This window comes from Ahaetulla prasina, chromosome 2, assembly GCF_028640845.1.
Source record: "Ahaetulla prasina isolate Xishuangbanna chromosome 2, ASM2864084v1, whole genome shotgun sequence".
Classification (NCBI taxonomy): domain Eukaryota; kingdom Metazoa; phylum Chordata; class Lepidosauria; order Squamata; family Colubridae; genus Ahaetulla; species Ahaetulla prasina.
In genome coordinates, this window is record NC_080540.1 from 68,941,336 (window position 1) to 68,956,319 (window position 14,984).

General features: G+C 37.6%; 1 long non-coding RNA gene across 1 annotated transcript; it reads left to right on the top strand.

Moving 5' to 3' along the window:
* The first annotated feature begins 3,670 nt into the window (after nucleotides 1–3,670).
* Nucleotides 3,671–13,523, top strand: LOC131190253 (uncharacterized). The gene is made up of 4 exons (XR_009153272.1): nucleotides 3,671–3,738; nucleotides 7,098–7,285; nucleotides 9,718–9,799; nucleotides 12,829–13,523. It is a non-coding gene; the product is annotated as an uncharacterized LOC131190253 (long non-coding RNA).
* The last annotated feature ends 1,461 nt before the right edge of the window (nucleotides 13,524–14,984 follow it).

Here is a 14,984-nt window from a genome sequence, read left to right on the forward strand (position 1 = left end):
TGTTAGTAACTTAACTCTATTACTCTGCTATTACTCTGCTAAACAAATAATTCCCTCAACACTGTCAAACTATTTACTAAATCTACACTACTATTAATCTTCTCATAGTTCCCATCACCAATCTCTTTCCACTTATGACTGTATGACTGTAACTCTTCGTTGCTATCATTAAGGGTTAAATTGTACCCTATGACCATCATTTGTGTTGTAAGTGTTGTACCTTGATGAAGGTATTTTTTCTTTTATATACACGTGAGAGCATATGCACCAAGACAAATTCCTTGTGTGTCCAATCATACTTGGCCAATAAATTCTATTCTATTCTATTTCTATTTCTATTTCTATTTCTATTCTATTCTATTCTATTCTATTCTATTCTATTCTATTCTATTCTATTCTATTCTATTCTATTCACAACTGCAATGGTTCACTCAACAACTGTGGCAAGAAAGGTTGGGAAATGGGACAAAACTACTTAGCAACATAAATTTTGGGTTCAATTATGGTCATAAGTCGAGGACTACCTGTAGAGTAAATTTGGTGACTTTTTAGGATTCTAAGGTACGTATCACACACACAGGTATATATGCATTGTGCCTTCAGGTTAGTGTTGATTCCTGTGAACTGGTCCCTGGATTTTTCTTGGCAAAGTTTTTGACAGTGGTTTACTTTTGCCTTCTTGCTAGTCACTAACTGAAGATCACTCAGCTGGTTTTGTATCTAAACCAGGACAAGAACTCAGGCTCTCCCTATTTCTAGCCTGGTGACTTTAACCACTACACCAAATTCATCTCCAATCAAATCTAAAATACAATGTATATAGCGAAACACTATAAACAATATAATTGAAATTAATCAATATAATGAATATGTGACTATTTGGAATATAACAATTCTTTAATTTATTTTCTGCCTACCTCATCATGGGGCTATTTTAGGTAGTTTTCAACAACCACAACAAAAAGGAAGTTTAAACAAACTGAAGATAAAATAATAGGACAATAAAATGAACAAGGAAAAAGAAAACAAAGCAGATACATCAATATGGCTAGTAAAAATATGGGTGAGTGGGGAACAGAGGGGAGGTGGAATTTGCTGTCAATCTAGCAGTTATAATGAAATGTTCTTTAATTACTGCAGAAAAGTGGATGTTGAAAGCAATATTGACTGGCCTTAGTTTTTGTCCTGTTTCATTTATGTTGTCTGTGTCAAAACAGGCAGAAGCAAGTGTGCTACCATCAGAAAAGTTCGTGGAATGGCTGACAGCGTATTATAAATTGTGTAATTTCTCTGCCCCCATACCCTTTCAAATCATTTCCATTTATAATGGCATTATTATCACTCACGATCTTTAAAATAGTATTTGGGGCTATCCACTGTTTGCCAGATCACTAATCTATGAAATTGATAACGGCTTCAAGGAGGATAAAATTTCAGTGTTACTCAGGGGTAAAATCTAAAAATTTTCCCTACCGGTTCTGTGGGAATGGCTTAATTGGTGGGCGTGGCTTGGTGGTCAGATGACTGGGTGGGCGTGGCCAATAACAATAAATAATAAAAATAATAAACAAAGTATTAAAAAACAATAAGAGGTACCAAAAACCAACTTTCACACTTTACACACAACACAACACAACACAACACAACACAACTGACTCACACACAATGTAAAAGCAGCTGCACTTCACACTTCACATAGCCACAAGAAGCTCAAAAACCAACTTTCACACTTTACACACACACAACACAACATAACACAACTGACTCACACACAATGTAAAAGCAGCTGCTCTTCACACTTCACATAGCCACAAAAAGCTCAAAAACCAACTTTCACACTTTACACACACACAACACAACACAACTGACTCACACACAATGTGTAAAAGCAGTTGCACTTCACACTTCACACAGCCACAAACAGCTCAAAAACCAACTTTCACACTTTCACACACACAACACACACACACACGCACACAATATGCCACATACAGCTTTCTGAGATTTTGTGTGTTTGTGTAGTTAGAGTGAAACACTACAGAAACACACCAAATCTCAGAAAGCTGCACAAATATTTTATTTTATTATTTTATTTTATTTTATTTTATTGTGGACTTCAAATCCCAGAGTTCCTCAGCCAGCAAAGCCAGCCAGTTGATCACCGAGGAAATAGATTAGCTGAGCGATTGATTCTGTCTGGCTGAAACTGAAACTGCTTTCGGGCTGGAAAGAGAGCCATGCGTTCATCAGTAATCAGGTAAGTGCCTTAGAATCTCTACTCTTACTTGTAGAAAATATGTTTTCTACAAGTAAGAGTACAAGTAAGGTTCTGCTGTTTTTTACTTTTAAAGGCCTGTTTCTGCTGAAGCAAAACCGGCTTTTAAAAGTAAAAAAAAAACACCTCTGCAGATGGTGCGGCTCAGCAGAGGCGGGGGGGGGCAGGGATTTTTGCTACCGGTCCTCCGAACCAGCCGCCGCCGTCGCTACCAGATCGCACAATCCCGTCCGATCTGGGAGCATTTCATCCTGGTGTTACTCCTCTCTCCCACAAATAAAGCCCAACAACAAAATGAGCTGAGCTTTAGCCTCTTATATTTATTTTTAATTTGTTTTAATTCAAATAAGCTGAGTTACCTCAATTCGATACAAATTGAGAAATTAAAGAAATTTCAGCAGTAAAACAAGGCTATTTTTCAGGCTCTAATAAGGCTATTTGTATTTGTTCTCTGATAATGCTTTTGGCAATAATTATTATCTTAAAGATCAAATTTGTGCTTTATGGTTTTGGGGGGGAAAGACTCAGAAAATAATACCCCACAGTAATTTTAGTTCCAATAAGAATAGCAAGATAGAGAATTTGTAATACATGGGGACTGTCTTTAAAAGTTTGAAATGCCCATTTGCTGCCAGAAATAGGTATGTGTCAATATATTTAGTTGGGGTTAATAGCAGTTCACTTTCTTTCACAATGATAACCAAATTGCTCACGTTTGCAGCTCATTTAACGAAAGGTCAGTAACCTGGTGCATAACACATGAACTTCCTTTTAGAGGTCAGAATTTGATGAAATCATTTGGAAATATTTGAAGTAATATTACCTGTAATTGCTTTATATTGAGTTTTGGGGTTGATACAGGAAGATGCATGTATATTGCATTGACCTGGAAATGTAATAGGCTTCTATATCAAAATAAGATCTTCCCCTCAGAGATTATAGGAACACCTTTAATCTTTTGTTGGGGTGGGGGGGGGAGGGAAATGGCAAGCTGAAGACAGCTTGACTGAGGGTGGAGCTAATGACCATGACAGAATGAAGAAACGATGAGTGAAGGGACTCTTCGTGATTCCTCTTTGGACAAGGAGACCACTTGGGATTGCCCACAAGTGCTCCAGACAATTACTTTTCACAAGAAGACTGCAAGCCAGTGATTTCCAATGGGTTTAGAGCAGGGGTGTCAAACTCATGTCGTCACAGTGGTGTCACGTGACATATCAGGACATTTTTTTCCCCTTCGCTAAACTGGGCATGGGCATGGCCAGCACATAACACATCCAGCCAGTGGTGTGCTGCTGCCGGTTGGACCAGTTCAGGCGAACTGGTAATTCCAATGATCAGCTGGCCCTGCCCATCCGCCCCCACCCTGTCCTATATTTTCTTCTTTCAGGCTCAGCTGATTCGTGCAGCACAGCTGATTTCTGCACCTCCACTATTCTACTTTACCGGGGCTGTCTTAGAAGGTAAGCAGCTGAGCTTCAAATTGCTGTATTTTGAATGCTGCGTGCAATCACATTAGGCACACATGCTCACAGAACCAGTTGTTAAACCGGTTGCAGCCCACCACTGCATCTGGCCCATGGGCCTGGAGTTCGACAGCTCTGGATTAGAGCTCTGGGAGATGAGGGAATGCCACTGCAGCTCAAACCACCGTCAGTGCCTTTAAAGATACAGATACTTTTCTAATCACTTTTGTAAATTTGTAAGCCTTTGTTAAGGCTTTCCATAACATAATCCTATAACAATTTTTGAAATACCAGTATTAGAAACCATAAAAAAGAATAAAATAGGGAAAGCACCAAGGCCTGATGGATTACCAAGTTTATACTATGAGCGTTTCAAAGACCAACTTTTTCAATCCTTTAAAAGCATGCTGAATTACAGGGATCTGCTCTGCCAGAATCTTGGAAAGGGGCTAATAGTGCTTTACTACCAAAGGAAGGATGAGATTTAATTTCAATTAAGAATTATAGACTGATTGAATAATAACTATGAAATATTTGCATTGATATTTTCTGATAGAGTAAAGAGGATTTTACAGAACTTTATTCAGGATGATCAATATGATTATTAAGAGATAATGTCAGAATTGTATTGGATATAGTAGAGTAGCTACAATGACATAATCAGAAACAGGTGGCACTGAGTTTTCTAGATGCTGAGAAAGCTTTCAGTAAAAGCAAATATGTTGGTTAAAAATATGAGTATACAAGATCAAAACAGTGTAAAACATGGGTTTAAAATTGAGAAGAAGGTAAATATCTGAGGATCAGATTAACTAATATAAATTGTCTGATATTTGGAAATAATTATATTAAAGTATGGAACAATATATAAAGACTTACTAAAGTGGGATAAATTACAACTATAATGGGTGAAGAAAATTTCAGTAATTAAGATTACCATATTTTTCAAACTGTAAGACGCACCATAGTTTAAGACGCACCTTAGTTTTTGGGGAGAAAAATAAGAAAAAAGCTGATTGGCATGTGGATGGCCTCCTGGAATACCCCCAGTCAGCTGTTCTCAGAGGTGAACTTTAGCAACAGGTTCATTGGTTGTGAGCTTTGAACCTTGTGTTTTTTTCCAGCCTCTGAAACCTCCCTTTAAGAGGCTTTTTTCAGCTTCTGAAACCTCTGTTTCAGAGGCTAGGAGGGGCTACGTTCTGTGTATAAGACGCACCCAAATTTTCACCCTCTTTTAGGGGGGAAAAGGTGCATCTTATGCTCCAAAAATACGGTAATTTTATGTAGGACGTTCTTATTTCAGACAATATTGCTGTTGCCCACTGATGTACCATTTAAAAAATAACAAATTATATTTAAAAACCAAGAATTAAATATAAATTATTGTAAGATGCTAAAGAAACAGGGGGGCTAGGATTATCTGACTTAAAATTGTTGCTTGTTTTCTGATATAGGTGAAAGATTTAGAGTTAGAAGAATTTCGATTTAGAGAAACAGGAAGATTTAGAGTTAGAAGAACATAATTTGATATTTAGGTGGCAAGGCTGTTCATGGTATAATAAAGTTAAGGTTATGTAGATTTTAATAATCCCTTTATTAATCTCATTAGGCATGCATTTTGAGGATTTGAAGTAGATATAAAGCAAAGATTGGCTCCAAAATTCTTTTATGGTTGCTACTCCAGGAAGCTTTTGTTAGAAATTATAGTTAGACAAACTTGGTTGACTTATGCTGATTAAGTGATTTTTTTTGAAGGAGACCCTAAATTGAAATCAAAAGTATAAACAATTCTTACTTCCTGATATTAATCCTGAAGAAATATATAAGATTGTAGTGGCATACAAAATTGGACAACAAATAATTATGAGCAATTGAACTTGTTTGAGCAGGGAATGGGTTAGATGATATACCATTGGCATTAGCACCTAATGAATTGTCAAAAATATATAAGGCAGTATAAAATGTATGTTGGAAATACAGTCTTTGTGAAGATATTTTTTACTATTTTTGGTAAATACGTAATAAAGCTTAGAACTACTGGGACCAGGCATATATTGCAATCCAGAGAAGGTTTTTTCCCCATACAATTTAATATGAATTTATATTTAATTGAAAGCAGATTTAGCTTGCTTTATTGTTCTAGTCCCACCCTAGAGATGAAAGCCAGCTGAGTTACTTTGGGCCAGTCATAGTCAAATTTGCCTCCAAGGTTTGTAGTGGGGGGAAAAAGAGGAGGAGAAAATATTATGTATGTTCACCTCCTTGAGATACTTATAAACTTATAAAGTAATAAAAATGGGATAAAAATCTAATTAATATTTCACAGTCACTGCTTATTTTGAATTTAGCTATTTTATTTCTCATTCCTTAGCAAGGATTATGTCCTGCATATAATATTGCAATAGAAGAGATCAAGAAATGCAGAAAGAATATAAAATTGTCTGAAAAGTAACAGAATGGCAATATATGTCAACATATTTCAATCCAATTAAGTGCCACAGAGTTGTTCTTTTTGTATTAAAAAGCTACATATTCATTTTGGTATAAAAAAACTGACTTTTCATTTAAATCATGCTATTGCCTTATATAAGGTTGGTTTATTGCAATGATACTTTAATGGTATGTCACTTTGCCAAGAAAGGCTCATAAAACAGAGATTATCTTACATGCTTTTCATGCCATTAAAATTTAGCTTTGTTTTTAATTCCTGCCAGTTTCTCTAAAGGCATTTTTTATATCTTGGGTCACCCACAAATTTGGCTTGCTACAATAAGGATTTGCATCATTAAATTCAGTGGATTTATGGATAAGGATTTGCATATTAAGACACCTCTTATTGTGGCAATCTATAGCATTCTACTATTATAAGTACTACCTGCAATTTACACTCTGAAATATCTCTAAGAAGAAAATAAGTAAAATGCTGTATTCTTGAAAATCAAATAGAAATGAGAATGTAAACTATAAACACCATAAAAACAACAGAAAGTTTACTTCTTAAAATGGCTTTCCCCAACCTGGCCCCTTTCAAATCTTTGAAACACCACTTCTTGTCTATGGAAATTCTCACTCATCCAGGTCATGGTTGTCCCAAACGTGCCTTTTTTTCTCTCAAGAGGCAACTGGACTTTCTTGTTTTTTTCTTTGAAGACATTTGGCTTCTCATTCAAGAACCTTTACTTCAGCTCTGACTGGATGGTGGAAATGGAAGGAATTATATTCCTTGCAGACAGCTGGTCATTTGCATTCTTTTAGAAAGTTGTTGTGGCCACTTAGAGGTTTATCCTCAGGGTCCTCTGAGTAGTGCAAATAGGTGCGAAGTACCTTTGGGACAACTTCTTCTTCTTCTGTCTCAGCCTGTAGGGCAGCGGTTCTCAACCTGTGGTCGGGATCCCATTGGGGGTCGAATGATGATTTGCCAGGGGTCACCTAAGACCATCGGAAATATGGGAAGTATACTTGCGAGTCGAAGAATCGCGCTTCAATGGTTGACTCCACAAGCCAGCTGCAGGCTCTTCAAATCGCTAGCCGAATTCGGCTTCAGGTGCGATGAATTAAAAAAGAGAGAAATCTTTGCTCTGATGTCTCCCTCTCAAGCCAGTTGCAATCACTCCCAATCGCTAGCCTAACCTGGCTTCAGGTGCGATAAACTTAATAGGGGAGGAGTCTCCGCTTTAATGCCTCCGTCCTCAAGGCAATCGCAAGCAGTTCAGATCGCTAGCCAATACGGCTTCAGGCGCGATAAATTCAAAACGAAAATAATTTTACGGTTGGGGTCGCCACATCATGGGGAATTGTATTAAAGGGGTCGCCACATCGTGGGGAATTGTATTAAAGGGGTCGCAGCACTATAAAGGTTGAGAACCACTGCTGTAGGGCAATGTATCTCAATCTCAATCTGGATGCCTGAAGTTTTGGGGAATTCTGGGAGCTGAAGTCCAGACATCTTAAAAGTTGCTGAGATTGAGCAAAGCTGCTGTAGGGACACATATCAAGTTGGGAGAATGAGCAGAATCAGCCTGTCTTCCTTGCTGGGAAGAACTGGGGCTTATCTGTTTCAGTTTGATTTCAACTGAGGAAGAAAGTTGGTGCAGGGGACCTGATAGCATAGGACTGATATTGAGTCAAAATTAAAACAATGGATTATCTGGTCAAAACTGATTTAGGAATTTAAATATTAAACATTTTAGATTATCAGTGAAAGCTAATTAATATCCCATACTGTATTTTAGCACAATGGTTAAATACTATGCTTGCAGATTAATTCCTGATAATAAATGGGCTGCAGCATTCTGAATTAATTCTAGCTTTACCAATAGCAGAGAATATTTGTAGCTCAGAGTTGAGCTGTGGGGACCATGCTGCTCTCTGAGAGCACCAAGGATCCCACAAATATAACTTTGAAAAAACACTAAACATGTACCTTAAACAATAATTCTACACCATTAATATTTTGTCAAGTACTTATTTTTAAGACTCAGATGGTTCTGTTTTGCACCCTTTTACCTTCTGAGCCTGCAAGGGCAAAGCAACCAATTAAATCCTATTTCTCAGTGAAAGAACAAATTCACTGTGCTTTGCCATTGTATTGTCAAGCTGTTCACTCTTTTGAAAAGTAGGAATAGATGGAGCCACTAGATGTCCCCATTTCAGTAATTTTCACTGTTTATCCCTGATTTAAAATTAATCTTCCTGCAGAGTAGTTTATGGGAATGTGTTTATAGCCTGCTGAAAATGTCAACAGAAGGTGAGGCATGCCAAGTTAGTTATTAATGAATGACATTAAATCTCCAACAAATCTCTTAAGACCAACCTCAATCTGATTTCACTTGTAAAACCAGCAATATCACATACATGTTTTATTCTTAAGTTCATTAAATACTTTAACTGCAGTTGGGTGTACATTTTATTCACATACCCAGTTTTGCTGTACTTTATCTGCAATAGTGCCCAGAATTATGGCCTCTCTGAACATCTGCAACAAACATCTAAGAGTTGGTTCAATGTCAGCATAGCACACTGTTCTGATTCTGCAAATTAGAGGACATTTCTGAGAGAGTTAAACCTCCTTACCACAATATCCCACTGCAAGTTAGATGAGATGGTGACTTGTTTTTATCCTTCAGAATAGAATTTATCCAGAATATAGCTGCTAGTCCCAAATCCTGAGAATTTTAATTATTGCTCTTGTGAGCTTTGAGTTTCAAATTTCACCAGTTCTATAAAGGAACTGGCTCAAGGATAAGGCTTAATAAGGGACAATAGGATAATATAGGTTGCAGGATGTCCATCGCATTTGTCAATGTCTTTGGAACATCATTGTTAGCTGCAACAATGCAAAAGCAGCAAAATGTGCAACTGCACATTTTGAAGATGTACTCACTTTAATGATTGTGATCCCCAGAAACCTTTATTTTTATAGTCATGGAGGGATGTAGCCTTTTCATTAAAAGATAACGTTTAATTACAGCTCATGGGCTGATGGCTGATTGTTCTTCTCAGAAGTTTGGACTGTATATGTTTTAGCTCTGTGCTATTCACAGCACAGCCTAAGACAAACTGAATTTGATATTTCGATTCAGCATGCATTTGTGAAAGAAGAATATAATATTTCACTTCTCTTTTTCTTCTCGTGTATAGTGTTAACAAGCATAGAATTTAAAATAGTGAATAAAGTATTATTTTTAAAAACTGGTTTTAGAGTGGGATGTTGTGACTCCATTTGAAGTGTCAAGAGTAATCTACAGGGGAAATAATAATTTTGATTAGGCTTGTTCAGGAAAAGCAGGAACACACTCAGAACTCGCTCACCCTTTGCTTGGGCAACTCACAGCAGATTTATACAAGCCAAGTGAAGCAAAGCCTGCAATTGTTATAAGAGGGTTAAATCTGGATGATCCAGACATCTGTGAAAACCATCTACCACTTACAATGGTTTTATAATTGATTGATTGATGCTCAAAGGTGCTTTTTCAGGAGGCAACTGGACTTCCTTGTTTTTTTCCTTTGAAGACGTTTCACTTCTCATCCAAGAAGATTCTTCAGCTTCAACTAGATGGTGAGGAATGGAAGGATTTATATTCCTTGCAGACAGCTGGTCATTTGCATTCTTTTAGAAAGTCATTGAGGCTGCTTGGAGGTTTATCTGTGTTCTCAGGGTCACCTGTGAAAATGGGTGTGGAGCCATCTTGGCTGCCGGATGGTTTCTGTCCCGTGTCCTTCATTGTTGAACACAGACGCAGGCAGTTGGGGATGAGTCTGTGTTGTCTGCATCTAAAACTGAAGCGCAAATGGTTCCTGTAGTCTGCAGTTTTTCTGGAAATCCATTCATACTCCCGCACCATTTGAAGCGTGTTTATCCCAAAGTCAATAGCTAAAAGTCTAAGGAGATTCTCCAGTCACCCAGGTCATGGTTGTCCCATTGGGGCACCATGACCTGGATGATTGAGAATCTCCATAGATCGATGGAGAGAATCTCTAGAGACTGATTAATTAATGATTCAATTTTACTAGCACAGGTTAATATTGCAAAGTTTGGACAAAGGTCTGGGAGTAGAACCAGGTTCAGTTCCACCCTCAACTCACTCTCACTCTGGAAACTGACTGGGTCCTCTTCTCTCAGCCCAGCCTCTCTCATGGAGCTGTCGCTGACATCAACCTTAAAATTGTGCACCATGTTATTGGTAGGATAGTGTTCACCTTTTCACCTGAAGCAGAGATTGATACCTTCCTGAACGAGCTTTAAAAAAAGAGTTTTTCCCTGCTGGCATCTTACAGGTGGAGCACATAGCCTCTGATTTCGTCAGGATCTATCATTAACAGTTTCTTTAAAAGCCCTAGAGACCTATTGATTTCCAAGTTTTTCTCCTGTGCGCTGCTTAGAGAGTCCAAGCAATGGGTGTTAATTTTGTCTGATTGGCCAGAGACTGAGTTGGAATTTGTTTATCCATGCCTCCTCCTTCCTGCTGAGCTCCAGTTAGCTAACTCAGTCGGCCTAGAGAGACTTAAAATTGTAAGTTCCGTTGCTTGGACTTTGCTAAACAACGCAATTCAAGGAGAAGATAGAAGGCAAGTTTTTCTCCTAGTGAAGTTTTAGTGTTCCCTTTTGGATATTCTTTCTATTATTGACCTCACCCCATTCCTAAGAGGACCATAAGGGGCGTGCCTAAGCGCACAAATGTGCCTACCGTTCCTGTCCTATTGTTTTTCTTTTCTTCTTCCTATGTATATATATATGCTTATACCTCCTAATATTTACTCATATATATGTTTATATACTATATAATCTTTTATATGACGCCAGACAAATAATAAATAATAAATAATAAATAATATTAGCTGTAACAAAGCCTAATTTTCAGAGCTCTTTGGGACTAATGGTTATGGCATTTGGACTAGTGGCTAAAGCAGAAGGCTAGAAATCATGAGATTGTGAGTTCTAGTCCCACCATAGGCATGAAGCCATCTGGATGACCTTGGGCCACTCATTCTCATCCTTAGGAAGTAGCCAAGGACAAACTAATTCTGAAAATGCAGCATGGGCTTGTCCAGGAAGTCGCCAGGAATCAACACACACTTAGAGGGACCCACCCACCCTAATTTTAGTAGTCTGGTATAGGAATGATAGCTTTAATTGGTAATGATTGTAAACCTTATTCATTCTTTATATGTTGTAGGTTTTACTGTTGTTTAATAAATGCTTTTATTGTAATCCTGTAAGATACTTTTGTCCTCAAAACACCTTAGAAGTATTTTAAATAAGAAAAGAAAAAAATTGAACTCCTATTGTTTTTAGAAAAACTAGGAAATATGTAGGAAGACAGTAAAAATCAGTGATATTTACCAGTCAGAGATTAAAATTGCTTCAGAATTGTCTAGCTGAATGTTTTTCAAACTTGGCAAGTCTGGGAGTGGAAGTCCACACATCTTAAAAGTTGCCAAGTTTAAAAAACACTGAGGTAGCACAATGGAAAAGCAGGATGTATGTGGGAGAGGAGGGAGTTTCCCAACTATCCTAAAGCTTCAACCAGAAAGGTTCATGGTCACCTTTAGCCTACCTCTCAGAATTGTTGTGGGGGGAAATTGCAGGAAAGGTGCTGTGTAAATTGCCTGGTGCTCCTGAAGAAAAGGTATAAACAAACAAATGAATGAATATTTATGATATGCATATTTGGCTTCTCCCTCTTACCCAAGAGAAGTTCTACAGTGTTATCTTATCTCTGAACTGAACACAGTGAGTGATTTGGAACAGAACATAAATACTTAACTCTGGCATTATCATTTATGACAAGGCTTCCTCCCCACCCCCCCTTTTTTTAAAGACAGAGAAAGTACTGGCTGCTGGGAGACAGCCTGACACCAAAACAGACCAGATTTTGCATATCGTAGAGCTATCTTTCGGCATCTTGAGGGATGCTCTCCTCTCATTAGCAGGTTCAATTGCCAATCCAGTCAGCTTTCCTACAGGGGTTGGGGGCGTGTCTATCTTGCCCTTCATGAAAAAGATGCCTTGACTTGGATTGTAGATTTGTCATTAAGTTTGGAACCACACTTAAGAACGGGCCCAGTTAGATGGCAATGATTGATTCTGAATTATTAATCCCAGGCATCAGTTCACTTCTGGCAGAAAATCTCAAGTTGCATTGACTCTAGTCAGCCTAAAATTGGCCTTCTGTCTTCCCTTTTTTGCAGGAATGTTAGAAACAATGCATGGACCTGATTCAGCAAAGTACAGCAATCAAGCACATGTTTTAATGGGCCTTTCTATTAATAGTCCCATTGTATACAGTGTTATAAATCTGGCACATGCCTCAGAACTGTTTTGACCTGTGCCTGTTTATTGTCTAAAATGTCCTAAAAATTAAAAAAAAAACCTTCAAAAATAATTCAGAAAATGGGTCTTCATTATCCAAAGGACAGGATAATGCCCTAAATCATCACCTTCTTAAATAGCGAGAAAGCAAAAAACCCCTAATTTTCTGCCAGAAAAGACATGTTGTCTTTTCTTAAACAAAATAAACTAAAAAACATCCTCTTGAGAAATGTCCCACTTTTTAATATTTTCTTTCCGTTCTTTTTTCATAACAGGAAAAGGATTGCTGTTCCTTTGTTGAATCGAAACACCAACAGCTTTATTCCATTTTTTTTTACCATTTTAACAACAAAATACTGTATGCCAAGGCATGTGCTAGGAAGTTTCTGTTTATTTAAAACACATTTATAAGCAAGTAAATGCAAACAATTGTTTCCCATAACCAAATCAGCTCAACTTAGGGTAAAGAATTTGTTAAACATTCTGTCATGGCTTCATATCATTTCAAAGATTCCCCTTGCCTGAGTCAGCCATCCCTAACTTCTGTGCAATTTTCATTTTCGGCACTGAAAATAAATTACATTATTATTTATTTTTAAATAGCAATACTTTCATAGCCACTCAGAAAAAATATATATTCATGTACACTCAGTTCTTGTCTTCCTAGTTAGACTGTGAGGTGAAACATAACATCTGTGGAACTGGGTTTGTGTCAAGGCCATTGCTGCAGCTAAGATGCAAGTTTCAAATAATTCCATTATTAATTAAGATTAATTGGCCTAGAATTAAACCAGCATAACTGATGGCTATGAATATTTGGTTATCTCTAATGATACTATTTAATCTGAGTTTGGGATGAGGCTCCAACAGCTTCCAGAAGTCCTTTGCTGAGCAAGACTAGAAATGAATCTGTAATTTAATTAGAAATGAATCTCCAGTTCATGAATAGCCAGTTTATTCAAGGTGCTGTTCAAGGGAAGAAATAGGTTGCAAATGATTCTGCAAATTAGAGGACATTTCTGAGAGAGTTAAACCTCCTTACCACAATATCCCACTGCAAGTTAGATGAGATGGTGACTTGTTTTTATCCTTCAGAATAGAATTTATCCAGAATATAGCTGCTAGTCCCAAATCCTGAGAATTTTAATTATTGCTCTTGTGAGCTTTGAGTTTCAAATTTCACCAGTTCTATAAAGGAACTGGCTCAAGGATAAGGCTTAATAAGGGACAATAGGATAATATAGGTTGCAGGATGTCCATCGCATTTGTCAATGTCTTTGGAACATCATTGTTAGCTGCAACAATGCAAAAGCAGCAAAATGTGCAACTGCACATTTTGAAGATGTACTCACTTTAATGATTGTGATCCCCAGAAACCTTTATTTTTATAGTCATGGAGGGATGTAGCCTTTTCATTAAAAGATAACGTTTAATTACAGCTCATGGGCTGATGGCTGATTGTTCTTCTCAGAAGTTTGGACTGTATATGTTTTAGCTCTGTGCTATTCACAGCACAGCCTAAGACAAACTGAATTTGATATTTCGATTCAGCATGCATTTGTGAAAGAAGAATATAATATTTCACTTCTCTTTTTCTTCTCGTGTATAGTGTTAACAAGCATAGAATTTTAAAATAGTGAATAAAGTATTATTTTTAAAAACTGGTTTTAGAGTGGGATGTTGTGACTCCATTTGAAGTGTCAAGAGTAATCTACAGGGGAAATAATAATTTTGATTAGGCTTGTTCAGGAAAAGCAGGAACACACTCAGAACTCGCTCACCCTTTGCTTGGGCAACTCACAGCAGATTTATACAAGCCAAGTGAAGCAAAGCCTGCAATTGTTATAAGAGGGTTAAATCTGGATGATCCAGACATCTGTGAAAACCATCTACCACTTACAATGGTTTTATAATTGATTGATTGATGCTCAAAGGTGCTTTTTCAGGAGGCAACTGGACTTCCTTGTTTTTTTCCTTTGAAGACGTTTCACTTCTCATCCAAGAAGATTCTTCAGCTTCAACTAGATGGTGAGGAATGGAAGGATTTATATTCCTTGCAGACAGCTGGTCATTTGCATTCTTTTAGAAAGTCATTGAGGCTGCTTGGAGGTTTATCTGTGTTCTCAGGGTCACCTGTGAAAATGGGTGTGGAGCCATCTTGGCTGCCGGATGGTTTCTGTCCCGTGTCCCTTCATTGTTGAACACAGACGCAGGCAGTTGGGGATGAGTCTGTGTTGTCTGCATCTAAAACTGAAGCGCAAATGGTTCCTGTAGTCTGCAGTTTTTCTGGAAATCCATTCATACTCCCGCACCATTTGAAGCGTGTTTATCCCAAAGTCAATAGCTAAAAGTCTAAGGAGATTCTCCAGTCACCCAGGTCATGGTTGTCCCATTGGGGCACCATGACCTGGATGATTGAGAATCTCCATAG